Below are 18,750 nucleotides of genomic sequence, written 5' to 3'. Positions count from 1 at the left end.
TCCCCCGCCCCACCCAGCCCCTCAGCTGTGAGTGGGGCAGTGCATCCTCCCTTTGCTACTTGCTGTACCACCTAGCTCCATGTCTCCTTTCACTTGCCAGCTACCATCTTTGAGTCAGTGTTGGTTTTAACTTTCGGTTTTAACTGTTGTGGATCCTTGAAGTCTATGGGTCTGTCTTTATCTGGTGCTAGAGGCAAGTTGCCCGTTCCTTTCTCCTGTGGTTTCTCTGCTAGGAACTCCTCAACCCAAGGTAAATGGCGAGTGAGACCTGAACTCCTTCGCTCGCTGCCTTCCTATAGCTGTTGCAGGGACTCTCACTCTAAGATAGATTTGTGCTCTAACCCCTTTCAAGGAGTTATCTGACTCTTGGGATTTGCACATGACTAGTGTTTCCTGAACCTGTTACTTGTCCAGAATTCATTTTGTGAGTACCGCTGAACTCTGGATTAGAGGCAAAAGAAGCCAGAGAGCAGACTACACGGGGCAAGGGCCACAAACTGTCTTAACTTTCTGTAAATTGTAAACACTGCCCAATCACTCCTGAGGGTCCTGGCCAGAGAGCTGTCTATCTGAGCATTAACCAACATTAAGGAGGCTCTTTCTTTCATTAAGGGACACAGAATAATCGAATCTTGTCAAGATATTATGGATCTGCTTTGTGAAAAATTCCATGGAAGTCAGGCAAATTTTAGGTTAATAAGAGAGTAAGGCAAGCGAAAAGTTTTGTAACTAAAAAAACAAATGAAAAAGGGAGAAAACTTTTAAAATGAGGATCTATTTTTAATAACATTAACTTAATTCTAAATGGGATTTAAAAAATCTTTTTAGGTTTTTTTTGTTTTTAATGTTAAAGTACTCAGTGAAAGACCAGTCGTTAACCTCCAAACTCACCTCCAGCCTCAGTACACGTGAAACACTGGAGATTTACTGTGCAATCCTGCCATGAGGACCCAGAATCCAGGCTACCGGTGATAATTCACTCCTCCTAACCGCTTCCTTCACAGAACTCTACAAAACCATATTACACCAAATGTTCTGTTCTGAAAGAAGCAGTTAATACCATCCTATCTCTAGAGCAGATTACTGTTTGTTCCTCAGGAATACATGGAGAGAAACATCCTTTTATGCTCACTCTAACTGCCTTTATATTGTGACTTTGGTTAATGTAAAAGGTTGACCTATTAAATGTTCACATTAATATTTTAACTTATCAGTTATAAGTTTCTTTTGTAATACTAATTCACTTAGTATTTTAATTTAGACAGACTTGAAAGTGCGTCTGAAAACCTAGTCATTTAGTATTTTAGTTTAATGTCTTTTGAAAAAGAACCATATATTCTCTAATGACTAAGTTGCAGCAAATATTAAAAATGCACCATTGTGTTAATAAGTTGGATCATGTTTAAATACAGTAGAAAATTTATAAATATATATAAACAAGTGATACAAAATTTTCCTTTGGTAGAAACTAGGAAATGCATTTATTACAGATTTTCCACTGAATGGTCTTAACTTGGAAGAGGAATTTTTAAATGCTAAATTAATAAATTTTGAACTGCACGTTTAATTTTTACTCTTGGTTTATATTTTTTATACGGCAAAGTTAGTAATACATACAACAGTAAGGTCAAAGTTGAGCTTTATGTAATTACTCATGTAATTATACAAAATACAGATTTATCTGTATTACTAAAAAGCATCTTTTTTAAAATAGTTCTGAATAACTTCATTCAAATTTAGGTGTTGCTAGAATAGCAATATTCATTTTGTGTGGGAGTTTGTATCTGGATAAGAAAGCAGTGAAATGTTCAAATGGGTCTGTAATTTTGAGGAAAAAGAAGTGAGGAATGAGTCTGTTTTCCTGAAGTTAATTTCCATTCATTATCTTAGTTGCAAAATCTACATTTCTGAAAGGCTGACTAGGTTGTATTAAATCTGAATAATAAATCACTGATTCTTTTCTTTTTTCTTTCTTTTTTTTTTTTTGCGGTACATGGGCCTCTCACTGCTGTGGCCTCTCCTGTTGCGGAGCACAGGCTCCGGACGCACAGGCCCAGCGGCCATGGCTCATGGGCCCAGCTGCTTCACGGCATGTGGGACCTTCCCGGACCGGGGCACAAACCCGTGTCCCCTGCATCAGCAGGCGGACTCTCAACCACTGCGCCACCAGGGAAGCCCCTCTTTTCTTTTTTTTAAAATAAAAGCAATAGAACAGAAAGAGCAGCAGCACTTTAATACTGACAATTGTTTTGAGGGATTGGGACTCCTAGGAAGCTCACCCGGGCACCGTAATGTTAAAGATCACTAAATATGGTATTCTTCTGTGTCTGTGCCAGACTGTTTCCCCCACAAAATCTTCCTCAGATTCTGTACATTTCTTTTGTGCTTTGCTGGCGGATACTTCACTCCCTTTCTCTGTGCTAGCCACACACGGTGTCTTGTTTGAATGATGGCATCATTGCTCTTTGGTTAAGGTCTGTTTTGAGCTTAGGAGAATCTTGGCTGCTGTTTTCATCCATTTATAATAATTTCTGTTACTTAGCCCTTACACTGGGTTGATGGCAGTGTTACTTTCTGTGAGTTTCAAGCTGCCCTGTAAACACAGGATTTGTGTTCGTCAATTAGTACCCTGTCAACTGTGAAGGACCTCTCTGGACCTAGGGAAGTCCGTGCCCTGGAACTCTCGAGTCAGAGAACGTCTAGATCTCAGTGCCAGGGCAAGAGTGAGTGAGTCTGATTTTTCACTGAATGGAATCATCCAGTCAGCTGTTCTCTCGAGATTAAAGCGCATCAAGACAGCCTTTCTTCTGCTCTTACTGGAGCTTACTCAAGGATTGTTTCTTTTTCCTTCAAACTTTAAAAAATGTGCCAGAGATTTTTTTGGTGGGTCTGCGTAAAATTATTTGCATTTAAATAATTTCAAAGACAGTTTTCGTTGAGAGGTTCTGGCTCTTTTACTCTTTGTACCCAGTAAGGATGGTGAAATCGCGGTGGGGTTGCGTTCTCCTGTTTCTCCCTTTACATTTTTCTGGGGACTTCAAAGACCCATAGGGATACCCTCCCTTCCTCATCCCCCTCCTCCATTTAGAGTTTACAGTTATGAGTAGGATGAACCTGGACAAGTTTATCTTACAGGATTTAAGCCTATCATTTTCAATGGGGGACTCTGTGTAAGACTCACTGTCTGTGGTTAAGAGGCTACCGATGATGGTGCTGTGGATGTGTCTGTAGTGGAGGTAAAACGATAAGAGGCTAAGAGTAACAGATGTAAAATAATCATTCAAGCCAATAACAGAAGAGGGTCACAAGGAAGTTTATGGCTCATGCTGTAGGGAACTAAGAAATTTGGAGGAAGGGGCTGTTATTTCCGCCTGCATGGAGAGGAAGAGAGAAAGGGGTATTTTAAATAAGGGATCCCTGGGCAAATAAAAAGAGGCAAGGAAGTACTCAAACGCAGGAAGCTGGGCCTTGAATACACCTTCTGGGGTATTGGATATAGAGAAAGGCAATGGAAGTTTGGGGCCAGATTTTGGCAAGAGTTGGGGTGAGGCAGGGAGGGCACAAAAAATGATGTGGAATGCCTATCTGAGGAATTAAATTCTGGGACTAGACTGTGAAGTCCCACAGAGTTTGGATTCAGAGAATGAAAGGCTTAAAGCATGACTCTGAATAAATCTACTGATACAGATTAGTTTGGAAATGGAGATGATCACTTAGAAGTTATGTAAGCATCTCTCTTGGGGTGAGGGGTGCCAGAGGGCTTGGAAAAAAAAAGAAAATACATCCTGTCATGCTGGTTTTTTACAAGTAAATATTTAAGGCAGCATATGTGAGGCATTCTAAAAGGGATTTTCTGTACTATCTGTTTCCATTCTAACCATCCTGTGAAGTAGCTACTAGCCTACTTTTATAGATGAGTGAACAGAGAGGCCCTTAAATTAGACAACTGGTAGTGGTAAAAATTCATAGCCAGGCCTATCTGGCTGCCAAGTCCAAGCCTTTCCTACTGCCTTGCTCTGACTCATGAACCATGAAATGGAGAACAGATGAACTTTTTATTCCTTAGTTGATTTGTCATAGACTCCTTTCTTAGGAATTATTAAATGGATCCAAATTAGGATGATATTCATATACACATAATTGTATGTATGTCAGTACACCTGAATTTGAGTTTGATAAAGGTGTTATATGTTAGACTTAGCTGTTTCTCAATCACAGCATTTGAGAAAAATGCTCTTTTCTGATAATTTAGAGAAAAATGTCAATTGACAAAATTTGGGTCAGTGATATAGTTTATATCAATTTAGAATAAATAGGAAGAGATATTTCCTACCAAGTAGTAATTTGGTGTATAGTGAATGAAATCAGTGTCCCAGTTTCCTAGAATAAAATTTATAGGATAAACTGGAACAGTTGTTTAGAAAAGAATGTTTTGGTTAATTTTTCTTACTCATTGAAAGTTAGCTAGAGAAGTCTTAATATTTGTAAATAAAATCATTGTAGAAATGTTAGTACACAACTGAATTTCTTATTAATAGTAAGTGAAGCTTATTTTTTAATGGGAAGATGAGCTTGGTGTCATCACTCTAATGATTAACACTTATTTCACAGTTTTAAATATTTATAGTATGTAGAAGAGGTGGGAGGTTTGAAGAAGTATGTGGTACAGACATCTAGTGAATTGCCCACTACCAACACCAACAACCTCTCCACCTCCTGCCTAAGACATTCTGGAAGGTTGTTTTTTTGTTTGTTTGTTTTTGTTTTTTAAGCTGATGTTAGCTTGTTTATATAATTCCTGACTTTTTCTAAAAGGTTACCCCCTCCTGGCCCATGTGGTCAATCAAGGAATATCGGTTAGTTGCTTTCTAGTTAAATGAGATTTACATATATATTTCATTTGCTGTTTCATCCTCCAGCTGTGCTAAGTGGAGGCTTTTTTTTTGGGTGGGGGAATCCTAATTTTTCTCTCTGTATAACCTGCATTTCATTCAGCAGAAATAGTTCTAGGTTCACAGACAAGAAGCGGCTGTCTGAAATATGTTCATTGACTCCTCTGAGTGTCTACAGTTGCCCAACAAAAAGTTCTTTGATTTGGGTAGTATAAAGAAATAAAAATAAGCATTCAGATTAGGTTTTGGCTGCTGTAATAAGAACTTCTGTCTGTAACTTGAAGTCTTGAATTTCATATGTAGTGTAATCTCATGTTAAAATTTGGACAAATTTGAGCCTAGACACCAATGAGACTGTTAATAAGAAGTCTTAAGTGATAATATGCTTACTATTTTTCTCTTGAATTATTTCTTTGACCCTCAAAGGAAAACATTGAATCTTCATCTCAAGGTTGACATGACAAGGGATATATCTCAATACTGTTCACAAGATGGAAGAAAATTGTAATTTTGTGTGTGTGCTGTTTGGTAAAAAAGCGATGAATGCTTTAGTTCACCAGAGAAAATCGATCCAAAGAATGAAATGGACAAAACCGGAAGCAATATATATTGAGAATGATATCCCCAAAGACTTTTAGGAACTGTAAAATTGAGTGCAGTGGTATAAAACTATTCACACATCTTATTAGATCCATCTAGGACTGCAAACTGATTGTCTACTTGAGAGACTTGCTGTAAATACTTAGGGAGAAAGAGTGTTGATAAGTCTCTGGCATAACTAAATATTCACAATGGAAGAGTGTATTAAAAGAATAAATTGTATTTCAGTTAGAAATCCAGGTTACTTTTATGATTCTGTTTTCTGAGATCCTTTTCTTGAAAATCATGTATCTTCAAAGTTTTCACTTGTGACTGTTCATCCCTGATAGGCACAGAAAAATTAATATGGTTGGGAAAAGCCCTAAACACCAAATTATGACCATTGACAAAACTCATTATTAAAACGTGGCAAATTGGAAATGCTGCCTCCTGCCTGATGACTTTTAGATGAAATGTAATCTTATGTCTGGAATGTTGAATTGAGATGTAGAGCAGATGTCTTAGAGTTATTTATGTGAAACCTTAAGGATCTCTTCAGCTTAGCTCCTCAAGTGTAAAATAAGTGCATTAATTATTTTATGTATTCTTACATAATTCTTAGTTCAGGTTATATAAGAAAGATTGTTCTTATTCTGAAATTACAATTTGAAAAGTAATTATTGAGAAGATTTGACCTATTAGTAGAAAGGTCCTAGCTACTTTATAGAGACATATGATGCAAAATGGTATTTTAAGTTAAAGAAGATCTAGGATAATATGATTGCAGTTTTCAAGCATAGTTGAATGTGGCATTTCATGGAAAAAACCTAGGTTGAAAATGTTGTGTAGTCCAGGTAGAAACTTCATGGAACATTTACAGTGTTTTTGAATTTGTGATGTGCTGTACTGTCACTAGTTCCTTGAGATAGGATATACCCTCAGTGTAATGTGTGAATCATTTAGAGGTTGAAGTAGGGGGTGGTGTAAAAAGCAGCTACACAGTGGAAGAATAGAGACAATGGTATTTTTTTTTTTTACTAAGTTCTGTCGTCTGTTGGAATATGGTATGGTGAGTTAATCAAACCTCTCCAGGATAATATTATGATCTTATGAATTTTCTCATAGGTCTGAATTCCTTTTTAGTTCTCATATATTGTTTTGCCTTTTTTTCAAGATGGTTGGCAAGGCAGTGGATGCATTTGTTTTGAATGTTGAATGGCTGTTGATCATTTTTATGAAACAAATTTAACGACGTGAATTTTTTTTTAATTTATTTATTTTTATTTTTGGCTGTGTTGCGTCTTTGTTGCTGTGTGCGGGCTTTCTCTAGTTGCAGCAAATAGGGGCTACTCTTCGTTGCTGTGTGCAGGCTTCTCATTGCGGTGGCTTCTCTTGTTGTGGAGCATGGGTTCCAGGTGCACAGGTTTCAGTAGTTGTGGCACGTGGGCTCAGTAGTTGTGGCTCGTGGGCTCTAGAGTGTAGGCTCAGTAGTTGTGGCACACGGGCTTAGTTGCTCCACAGCATGTGGGATCTTCCCGGACCAGGGCTCAAACCCATGTACCCTGCATTGGCAGGTGGGTTCTTAACCACTGCACCACCAGGAAAGCACAATGACTTGAAATTTAATGAAAATAAATTTTTATACTTTGTGGAAAGTGTCAATGATTTGCTTTCTTGTTTTAAAAAATATAAAATGAATAAACTTTTAGTTATTATTATATGTTGCCTTTTCAACTTCCTCAGTGATGAATGAAAATGAAAAATTAATCCCAGGGATGACTTTGTTACTAGTCCCAGCTCTTTCACCTTGAGCAAGTTCTGGGACCTTGAGCAAATTTCTTCATTTGGACCTGAATTTCCTCCTCTTTCACGGTCGAACGGGTAATCTTTAAAGTTTGTTCTAACTCTAGAAATCTGTGATTTTGAATGAAGAACAAAGTAGGAATTCGAAATAAGTATGAGTATTCCTAAATCAAGTTATTGAGTTTAATAAGAGAAGGAGTTCCACATTCATTATATTTTTAGCAGAATTTTGATGAGGAAGAAAAGAGCAAGTTGGTAGAGAAAATATTCCTTACAGAAGTGATGCAAGGAGTTACATAGTAACACAACTTTGTGTGGGATTCAGTAACAGTGAGATTTGTTTGATTCAAGAAAAGGTTTTTCTTGGAGTAAGATAGTGAGTTTTTATATCCTGTCAAAAAGTTCAATTTCTGATAAAATGGCCATTTAAAATCTGTTTATAATAAACTTTTATTCTACATTTCTTTCAAACCCCCAGCATTTTTGCTTCATTACCCACCCATTCCCCACCTCTCCAAACCATAAGAATTGTTTTATTCATTTCCTCTTTAACTGAGTTGTGTAGTTTCTTCCCCAAATTAAGAGTATAGCCAAAAGTTTAAAAATTGTCAGGCTGTTGGAGAAAGAAGATTAAGATTAAGATCAAAGTGTGTCTCCTTTATAATAAGATTTTCCTTTTTACAAATTGTTCTTTGATAAGAGAACAGATTATTAGTAAGACCTATTTCAAAATTTTTTCTTAGAAATATCTCTTAGGATGTTTGTCTACTGTATATTTTTTCAAAAATTAGTGTAACATATTACATGCAGAATTACTTTCAAAATTAAGAAGCCTATTTGATAGAAATGCATTTCTTAATATCTAAACATGTAGACGTTTTTTCATTTGATAGTTTATTTTCATCTAGAACAGTGAAAAGTCTCATAGAACAGTGTCTGTAGAAGAGGAGCTGTCTTCAGTGACAGCCTTCAAGTATTTCATTTATGTTGGAGGGTAGAAATGAACTACTTTTTACAGAGGGGTGTGACCACAAAAGTAAAGTTAATTCTTCTCCCTTTCGAAAAAATAAAGTGCATTCAAGCTTACATATGATGTATTTTGACCGAAACCATTAATAATACTTATGGAGATACATTTTTCAAGGGAAAAGAGCCTGTAAGTAGATCATCTATAATTGCCTTAAAAGTTGGAAACAAGTGTTACAGGAGCCTGAAAATGAGGCATTCAGATGTAAATATCTTTGAGAATTCTCAGACTGTGTAAGTAGCATTAAAAATGGTTCCTGTTGATTCTATTTGATTCTTTTAATACGTGCCAGTAATACCTTTGATCCAGAAAAGGTGTATGTGAATGTTCTTCCAAACACATACATCGTGTAATTCCTGAGTCATGGTCTCACTACCCTTTTAATTTTTCACAAATTAGTCTAAGTTTGTAGTAACATAAAAAGATCTCCTTTGTAATGATTTAAGTTATATCATTTTGGAAGTTTCAGACTGGAACCCTTTGCACCAGTAATGACTTTGGGACTCTTGACATTTAGCTGGATGACTGATCCCAGTGTATAGTTTGCCAAGTAAAGGGAAGACCTTGAGGCCTGCGATGTGTAGAATTGCTTTGACTCACTCTGGTCCTCTGGCAGCCGTTGCAGCCTGGCGGCAGCAACACCAAATCTATGCACTTGCACATTTGAAAGCTGCTTTTCTTAGGCTCCCACAGCAGTTTGTATAGAGGAGGAGCCAAAGTAAGATGTCGACAGAGGCTTTCTCAAAAGCAATTCACTTATAAGCTACAAAGAACCCCTTTTAGATTTGGTCCTATCACTACACTCCTCAGACTTCTGTTTAAAGCCTTTGCTGAAGACGTAATGTTAGAGACAGGCCAGATAGGTTTTGTTGTGTTGAAGTCTATTGTAGAGTGTTCTCAAGAAATAGAGCCTTAAAATGATTTAGAGCTAGATGGGCCTCTCCAGAGCCAGATAGAGCAACCAGAGATTCAGAGGTTAGGTCATTTAGCCAAGGCATGCCCCTGCTTAGAGTCAGTATTTGAATCCACGTGTTTTTTTTTTGTTTTTTTTTTTTTCCCCAGACTTTCACTTAGTGTGTATTTACTGTGTCAGGAATATGGCCCTATGAGTACTAAGGAATAAACATTAAAGTAGTAACTAAAAGGACACTTTTAACTGTAGATTAGAAGTTAAAGAGAAGTGTCACTTTCTCCAAATCTGACAGGAAGATCACAGATAAAAGTTTCAGACCCTGGAAACTGCAACTGATTCAGAGCTGAAAGAATGTGTGGTGTGTATATACTTACTTTTTGAGGTATGAGAGGTAAAAAATAGCAGTTTGAGGGAAATCAGAGCTTTTCTTAAGTAATATAAGTTAGCCTGTGCACTTCTGTTTACCCTGCGAACTTCTGTTTCTCAACTATCACTTTTTGAGCACCTGTTGAGGAAATGGTATCTCCCCAGCTGTTGAAAGTTTAAGGACCATGCCAGTGGGGAGCAGAGGCAGAGAGGCAGCTCCTTCTACCCTCTCAGTAAACAATAACGGTTCCCACTTTAATAACTGCTGGGTCTGCTCCCTGGTCTCTTGGTCCCCTCTTCAAAATCACTGATGTAAATTTCTCCACAGAAGCTGCTTTGCACCCATCCCGCTATATTTTCTTTGATGATCATGAAGAAACTCACAGCTCTAACACTCCTATTTGCCCTTCATGCACATCTGGGCAGCATTTACCATGTGGACCTTTTATTTTAGTTTTTAAATTTTATTATTTATTTATTTATTTTTAAGATTTAATTTTTATTTATTTTTGGCTGTGTTGGGTCTCTGTTGCTGTGCGCGGGCTTTCTCTAGTTGTGGCGAGTGGGGGCTAGTCTTGGTTGTAGTACGCAGGCTTCTCATTGCGGTGGCTTCTCCTGTTGCGGAGCACGGGCTCTAGGCGCCCGGGCTTCAGTAGTTGTGGCTCGTAGGCTCTAGAGCGCAGGCTCAGTAGTTGTGGTGCACGGGCTTAGTTGCTCCGTGGCATGTGGGATCTTCCCAGACCAGGGATCGAACCCATGTCCCTTGCATTGGCAGGTTGATCCTTAACCACTGCGCCGCCAGGGAAGTCCCCATGTGGACCTTTTAGATTAAAAGTGAAACTGTAGTACTTTAAGAAGAATTTAATGGAAACATTCCATTTCTGTTTGAGGAAGAATAAAAAGGCAGTGTGAGATAGTGGAAAGGGTTCTAATTTTGTGATTAAGAGACCTGTATTTTCACTCTGCCACTAAGTTATTTGGTGAACTTGATCTAACCTTTGACCCCTGTGGATCTTGTTTTTTCCTCATCTGTAAATGGGAGGACACAGTGACCTCCAAGGATTGGATTTTGGATTTGCAGTCCCTGTTAATTCTATAAAAGGAAGCATCTCATTTTTAGAAGAGTAGTTCCTTAAACAGAAATTATACTATAAATTAAAGATGACACCCGGGAACAGTAGTAAAACATGCAAAATTTTCCTAAAGATGTCAGATACAACTCGTGAACAACTCTTTTCTGAGTCAAAACTTTTCATCAGTGAGTGTGATGCTCTCCAAATAAGTTAGTCATTTCTGTTTTACAATGTGGGAGTCTGAAAATATCTAGATAATTAGAAGCTTTTAAAAATATTTATAGAGACTGCTTCCAAAGGCAAAATATTGCATCTATAACTAGGAAAATTTAGATAGATATGGAATTCATCTGTTTAAGTCTACCCCTAAACTGTTATCTGAATTATCACATACTAAAACTATGAACACTTAGGTGCCTCAGCCTTCTACTTTACCTCAATTATGTGTTTATATCACTTTAATTCTTTTCATTAATTTCATTTTAATTGGTCATAACTTGTGTTTCTGCCACCTCTAATGGTAAACCAGGGCCTTTGCAGCTTGTACAAAGGCTTTGCTGGAAACCCTGCTGATTTCTAAATACCAGATATAGTGTATTTAGACCAAGTGAATTTGTTTTCATATAGTGTAGAGCAGATGTAATAGTAATTACTGTCCTCATATAATGATGCTAATATTTTATTGTTATCAACTGAAGTGAATGATAAAAGGATGTTAAATTGGATCTCCTTTCTAGCTTATGTATGCTGTCGTTACAGGTCCTGGAACACTTAGAAGATAACTGGGCCCTTTTTTATTCTCTGTGATGGTGGCAGAGGTTCAACTTGAGATATAAAATCAATATTATCAGTCAGAGGTGTGTTTTTTTAAAAAAATTATATGTTATCCACCAGCTCAGATTACTAATTGGTGAGGAAACGCTGTAAGGGATGGCTGTTTCCTCATATAGAGTAGCTGTCTATTTTTATTGAGATACAGTATTATATTAGTTTCAGGTGTACAACATGATTCAATATATAAGTGTGTGTATGTATATGTAGTAAAATGCTTATTATCACAATAAGTCTAGTTGACATTCATCGCCACACATAGTTAGAAATTTTTTTTTCTTGTGATGAGAACTTTTAAGACCTTCTCGCTTAGAAACTTTCAAATATGGAATTTAGTATTATTAACTATAGTTACCATGCTGTACATTATATCCCCAGGACTTATTTATTTTATAACTGGAAGTTTGTACCTTTTGACCACCCAAAGTAGCTTTTCTAAAGATTACTTCATAACACTGAAGTGTAAGCAGAGAAACTTTATAAAAATATCCACTAGGTGGCACTTTATATTTGGGTTTAGAATTGGCCCTGCAGCATTCCTGACTAAAGGGTATCATTGAAACAGAAAATGTCTTTCTTTGAAGGTTGGGTGTTCGTGAGTATCTGGACTTATATGAACTTTAAAATAATCCTAAAGTGAAAAGTTTTTATCAGTGATTTTGTCGTATCGCCCACTCATTGTAAGGAAAGTTTCTACAACATCCCTGACATGTTCTCAAACACATGATGTTGGTAACCTGTATTAATAACATGGGGAAGCCTGCTTTCCTAACCATTTTTTTCTTAATTTTATTAAAAAAACAGCAAGCCTAGAAAAAACTAGTCCTCTATTAGAATAGCCATCAATTAGAAAATAATGTATGTTTTCTGCCACATACAAGACATTGTGCTTATAACAGATATAAATTTTATATTTGGTGTGGTTCCAAAGTTCCTTTTAAGATAAGGTTGTAAGAAGCACTGGCCTGATTCTATGGAAGATTTTTGCTATTTGAGTTAAGCTTTCAAATAGTTAATTATTAATATGCTAATAATCTTATTCTGCATAGTGTATACAAATTTATGAATGATTTGGCTAATCTCTGTTTAGCCAATTAGTATTTTTATAAAGCTTATTCTTTATGAAAGCTTACAGTACACCCCAGTGTTTTCTTATTTACGGTTTTTGAATTATTTTTATTTATTAGAAACTTAACAAAAATTAGAAAAACTCAATCCTGTTATATAGAGATAATAGTGTGAACAATTCAGTGTTCATTCTCCCAGGCTTCTTTTTTTTGTCTATGCATATATAAGCATATTTATTATGTCGTATTTTTATAAAAGAGAAATTTTAATCTTCTTATGTCTCATGAACCTGTTCCTTATTTTTTTCATTTATCAGTTTATCTCAAATATCTCTTCATGCCAAGAAAAGGATTTTCATGTTGTTCCTTTTAAACTAATCTCCCACTGTTTATATTTTGGTTTTCCCCCAGTTTTTTCTACCCATAGAATTTTGAAATGCAGAAGTATTCCTTTACTTGTAATATTTACTGATAAGAGCACTAGATTAAAGCAGCGTGGGTCAGCTTAGCATAGCATCTGTTTATAAGTTGTGGCATCTGTTTATAAGTTCTCAGTGTTGAATGAATTTGTTACTTTTTTGACTATATGAGGTTAATGATTAGTAGTTGTTAATTATAGTTTATTTCAAGTTGATTTGAATGCTTATATTCCGTGACTGATCATAACGATGATAATAATAGCAAACTCTCATATACACTTACTCTTTGCAAGGTTCATACATATACACTTACTATAAGCAAGGCAGTACTCTAAGCAGTTCATATATTATATATATATATATATATATATATATATATATATATATATATATATATATATATAAGAAATTGGTTTAACCCTCACAATGTGGTAGGACTGTTGTTCCCCTTTGTATAGATGAGGATGCTAAGGCACAAAGAGGTTAGGTTACTTGCTCCAGGTAACACAGTTAATTATTTGTTGATCGAGGTTTATGAATCCAGGAAAAAACAAGAGTCCACACTGTTAACCTTTCTGCCAAACCACATGAAGCACTAGATGTAGCCAAAGTGGAATTAGGCAGGATGGTCTGGGATTTCTTTCAAAGTTGTATTTAAGGGCTTCGTTTAAAAAAAAAAAAAAAAAAAGACTAGAAATCTAAGTGGCTTCTTTAAAATTGATATCGGTATCATCAGATTTTCTTACTGAATGCGATACTGGACATTGTAAAGTTCTCAATATAGATTAGAGTTACGCTACCTAGCAAATATTTTGTGAAGATGATACAAAGATACATAATTTTTAACTTGTTTGGAATTTATAGACCATGGTAATAATTTAATGTATATTACCCTAAATTTAGGCTCATGGAATTTTCTGGGCTTTGATTCAGGGCAGGTATTTAAAGCAGAAAGTCTGGTAGCAATGAATAGCACCAGTAAGAAAGTCCGATCTGAGTCCCAGGGATCAAGGAAGGCTGGGAGGAACAAGTGTAAAGCAGAGCGTAATTTAAGATTTCAAATGCTTCCTGCTGAGCCCATAAGTGTTACTGTGCCCAGAATGCCATCACTGATAAGCGAGTCCTATTTTTGGATGATAGAGGGCTGAAGAAGCCAGACTTGCTCATTGGCCACATGGGACTGTTTGGTTCTGAGGAAAGTGTAGAAAAGTTGTTTGCAGAGCAGAGTTGAAGGGTGGCATAAATGAACACATCTGGCTTCCCTGTTTTAACTAGAGCTAACCCTGAGCAGACTCATTTACCTCATTTATCTCAAGGAGTGTCTGTTCCCAAGGCAAAAGATCGTGAAATCCAAATAGGATCCCAGAAGCCAAGGAGTACAAGTGGTGGTAGACATGCAAAAAGCAAGGGGGGAGTGGTTTCCAAGTAAAATGAGAATGTTGATTGGCCTGACTCTGGCGACAGAGCCAAATTACGAAAACATGAGGACTTGCTGCACCTGAAGGAGGCTGGGTTTTCAGTCAGAAACCACTAAAACCACTATTTATCTCATGTTTATAGGAGACCATTTGTGATTCTATTGAAGTACCAGGTCTTGCTATACCAGTTTTTAAAAGGCATCTAAGCTGTTGACGGGTCCTATAGGAGCTGCTGCACATGTAAATAAGGCAGGCACTCATGTTTCAACTTCTATGTAAGTGATTATTCAGTTCTGACAATGAAAAAAAAGTAGAGATTTACAATTCCGAAACGAATTAATTTCATTAATTGAACAAGTTGGGTCTTTGTCGCTCTTCAAATAACTGACTAGAGGAAGCATGATTGTGGCGCGAATAAATAATGCTTTAGAAACCTGTTTTGACAAGGTTAAATCAATTTATATATCTCATATGTAATCAACACAGATAGATGTGGAAATATTAACTGACATAGAAGTTTTATGACATAAGGGTTAATGGTCAGAGGTTCATAGAAAATATTCAAGCTGACCAAGGACGCCTTAAGAATATAGTGTAGGTGAGCCTTGCATATTCCTGAAAATGGAAGGGGTGAGGTTGGGGTGATGGAGGTGTTAGTGAATGCAGTCATTCATGGGCTCTTCATGTGGGGAGAGCCCTATGAAGCTTGATCTTTTAGGGAGTTTAAATTATCTTTGTGAATTTTTATATATAGGGTTTATTTAGAGCAGTGATTCTCAACTGGCGGGGGGGGGGGACGGGGGGGTGCTGATCATAGTACTCCCTCCAGCCCCTCACCTCGGGAGTGTTTGGAAAGTTGTGGGACATTATTTTTCTCAGCGATTGGGGCATGTTACTACCTGAGATTGAGGAGGGGGATGAAAGGATGGGAAAGGAGCTAAGATGTATGTTGACTCAGCAGGGAGTGAAAACAGTCTTGCCTAGTAAAGACCTGTCCCACACAAAATGCCAAAAGTATCCTCACTAAGAAATGCTGATTTAGAGTAAAGGATATTCCTGTAAGTTGAGCAGAACCATATAAGTAATTGGAAGTTTCTCCTCTTCGGACTCAGAGGATGCATGCCACATATATAAAGAATAAGGTGGATGGTACTATAATCCTGTAGAAATTCTGGAGGTTTCTACACTTACTATTTTATTAAGTTAAATTATCTTGTGGATACTTTTACTCAGCTGCTTAACTGAGGGTAAACTTTTATCTCCCAGTCTTCAGAGTAAAACTAACAGCGGGGATGCTGTAGATATAAATTCCCCAAATCTAACACCTGTTGGCTATAAAAGTCAATCTAGATCATAGAGGAGGCTGCACCTATAGCTACACCTAAAGCATGTTCTCAGCAGCTGCTGATCACGTAATCCAATGTAAAATAAAATGACACATGTTCAGCATTCTTCATAACAGCACAGTGTAATGAAATCCAAAAGATAATTTGTAGTTAGTGAGGAGAAAAATCAAGCTTTATAACCGTACTACAGAAAAAAACTAATTTTGTCCCTCTCTTTTTAAAAGCAGATGTTGAATAAATTCTTGAAGATGCTAGGAACATGGATGGGGGGTGAGCAGGGGGTTGAAGGAAGGAAAGAAGCCTTAAGTTGCTAGGAACCTCTCATAAGGAAGGAACATTTACTAGCTTTCTTTCAGTGTTTTATGTTACTGAGATTCCAGATGATTCACTATGATTTCTTGAGCCATTTCTGACATTTGTCTGCAAGTTTAGTTATTTCTAGGACAGTTTGTTCTTTTGTCTGTCATTTACTGGATGCATTCTTTGTAGTCAGTATGCTTCAGTCAAGTGTGGAAGACATGAAAATTTCTATCCAAGGTGATAAAGTCGCGGTAGCTGTATGAATAAAATACTGCAGGGCCCAGGGAACACATTCTAGCAAACCAACTCTGGCGTTTGATCACAGTATGGAAATCACTTCCATTACCTGGAAATGAGACAGAACAACGTCTCTACTCTCCCACTAGACCCACAGCGGTGGTTAATAAGCTAGGAGGCCTCTGGGATAAATAGACAATGGAATTTTTAAATTCACTCTTAATTAGCATATGGTATGTTGAGAGTCTGCTATATTTCTCTGTATGTAGTCAAATGCATGCTTCACGTCTTAATATTCTAACTATAAAACCTTCTACAGTAATTGAATTACAGAAAAAAAGGTCCATTTGCTGTAGTTGCAGTCATTATGTAGTGAAGCAGTTAATTTTGAGCAAGTGTGAAAAGATGTCACATGGTCGCAGACAGAATCAGAAAGAGAAAATGACTTTCCACTGCAGCTTATTGATTTGGTACCTCAGAAGCCTGCTACTTTGTTCTCTATTAAATTACATTTAAAATATCTGATTTTAAAACACCTTATTGGCTTTCTTTTTTGTTTATAATACATGTCGAAAACACTGAAAAGCATGAAGTCAAAAATGGAAATCACCCTCAATGCATATACTACTCCATATCCATTGTGAACACAACATTTTGATGTTTATCCTTCCAGTGTCTTTTCTATGTATAGATACACTTCTACAGATTGTTTTCTTCTAAATTAGAATCATGGGGTATAAATGTTGCTCTAAATGCATTTAAGGAGAGGTGGGTTTTTTGTTTGTTTGTTTTTTAATTTCTTGATTACCTAATTTCTATGCCCTTTCTTGTTGAGAGTTTTCTTCCTATTTAGTGTTTTATTTGTATTTCACAAAGATGGTGGGATTCAGGGTTTGATGCGCTCTGGAGCTGTACATTTTAGAAATGTATGCTTTTTTGTGTGTGTTCCCTATATATCTGTAAAATCACTGCCATTTCGTAAGGATGGGAGGCAAAGTTTTCTTTTTCAGGGAAAAGAAAATGGCTATTCTGCTAGGGTATTGTAAGATTTATTAATGACATTTGCCTGATGCTGACAGAGTGACATGATTATCGTTCCTTAATTCTGCTACCTAGCATGTTACTTGCAGATACTGTGAGTCACTGTGTGTTCACATGCTTAGGTGGTTAATGCTACTTTCAAAGAGTCTCAAAAGTTAGATTTGGCTTTTGGGGTCATGTTCAATCAAAATCATATTTTATGAAAGCATGGAATACTTTACTATCCAAGTTTAGATAGCAGTTCTCTGGTATCTATCAATATATCAACTCTACACTTTGGGAGTGTATGTATATGTGTATGTGTGTATGTGTGTGTGCGTGTGTGTGTGTGCGCATGTGTGAACTTTAAAAGCATAGCTCTTTTCCATGGAAGGTGTTCTTTTTCTCATTGCCTGAAAAAATCCTATTGTTGTAATGGGGGATTTTAACCTAGGATTACAAATCTTTCTTAGCGTTCAGTTAGATACTACTGTTTCTCTCTACTAATTGAGCTTTAAGGGTTATTAATTACCAAAGATAAGAGCTTAACCCCATAATTTTACCATGTTAATGTCTCTTGTTTCCTCCTTATATTAAGAGATCCACAACCAATAGCTGTTGAAGTTAAGAAAATATTTTTGAATAAATGGTACAATGCTATGGTATTTATCTCCCCTAATTGTTTAAAATGGACCATAGAGACACTAGGAATATTTTTATTGTTTTAAAATAGACTTGCTTCATTATTGAAACCACATATTGCCATTAGACTTTTGCTGAAATAGAAAATGAAGGTTGAGAATGGATTTCATTTTAAAACCTTAAACAGGGTTTAGGTTTAAGGTCCTCAAACTTTTTTCTCATAGTTGTAATTATGTTTTACTGAGATAATGGTCCCTGTCCAAGGAGATGCTGAATGACTCTCCAGGACAGTCCGACATCACACAGGTGGTCAGGTGGATGCCGTTACTATGACAAGTCCTCATATCGTCGGAGCAGGCAGAACTCTCCCAGGCAGCAGCAGTGGCAGAGCATAAGCAGCTACTTCTAGGCTGACGGCTAAAAGCTAATAACTCACATGATTGAATTTCAGGGAACATTTTTCCCATATTTGGGAGCAGGGGTGCCTAACTGAACTATCAGTGTCAGCTATGAAAAGTGAGAAAAATGCTTTTCCAAGATCAAAGGCAGATATTGTACTTGGAATTTGTTCAAGAAGAGTAACTTTGCAATTACAGATATACTTTTAACTGCAGTATCTTGTTATCTGTCTTCAAAGGAAAACTGCTTGTTGATAGTTAGGCTACTTCCTGCCTTTAATCTTTTTTTCTGACTATGGACAAAGGGTGGGGCGGCGGGGGGGCGGCGGGGGGAAGCAGTACCACAGTAGTGGTGATCCTTTTTTATGAGTCGTTTTAAAACACCCGCAACTGATTTAGGCATTTTAGAAATTAAAATG

At 36.8% G+C, this 18,750-nt stretch overlaps 1 protein-coding gene across 23 annotated transcripts in view; it reads left to right on the top strand.

Moving 5' to 3' along the window:
- The window catches only part of BBX (BBX high mobility group box domain containing), a 279,480-nt gene that overhangs the window by 143,190 nt on the left and 117,540 nt on the right, over positions 1-18,750 (top strand). The window contains exon 1 of one of the 23 annotated variants that reach the window (XM_067738998.1): positions 14,643-14,663. The exons of the other annotated variants lie outside the window; for them this stretch is intronic. The gene's annotated coding sequence lies outside the window, so the exon portion shown is untranslated. Of the gene's footprint in view, positions 1-14,642; positions 14,664-18,750 lie in introns of those variants that run through there. 23 annotated transcript variants of the gene reach the window in all.

This window comes from Pseudorca crassidens, chromosome 5 (genome assembly GCF_039906515.1).
Source record: "Pseudorca crassidens isolate mPseCra1 chromosome 5, mPseCra1.hap1, whole genome shotgun sequence".
NCBI classification, from domain to species: domain Eukaryota; kingdom Metazoa; phylum Chordata; class Mammalia; order Artiodactyla; family Delphinidae; genus Pseudorca; species Pseudorca crassidens.
This window is presented reverse-complemented; position numbering and strand designations above follow the sequence as displayed.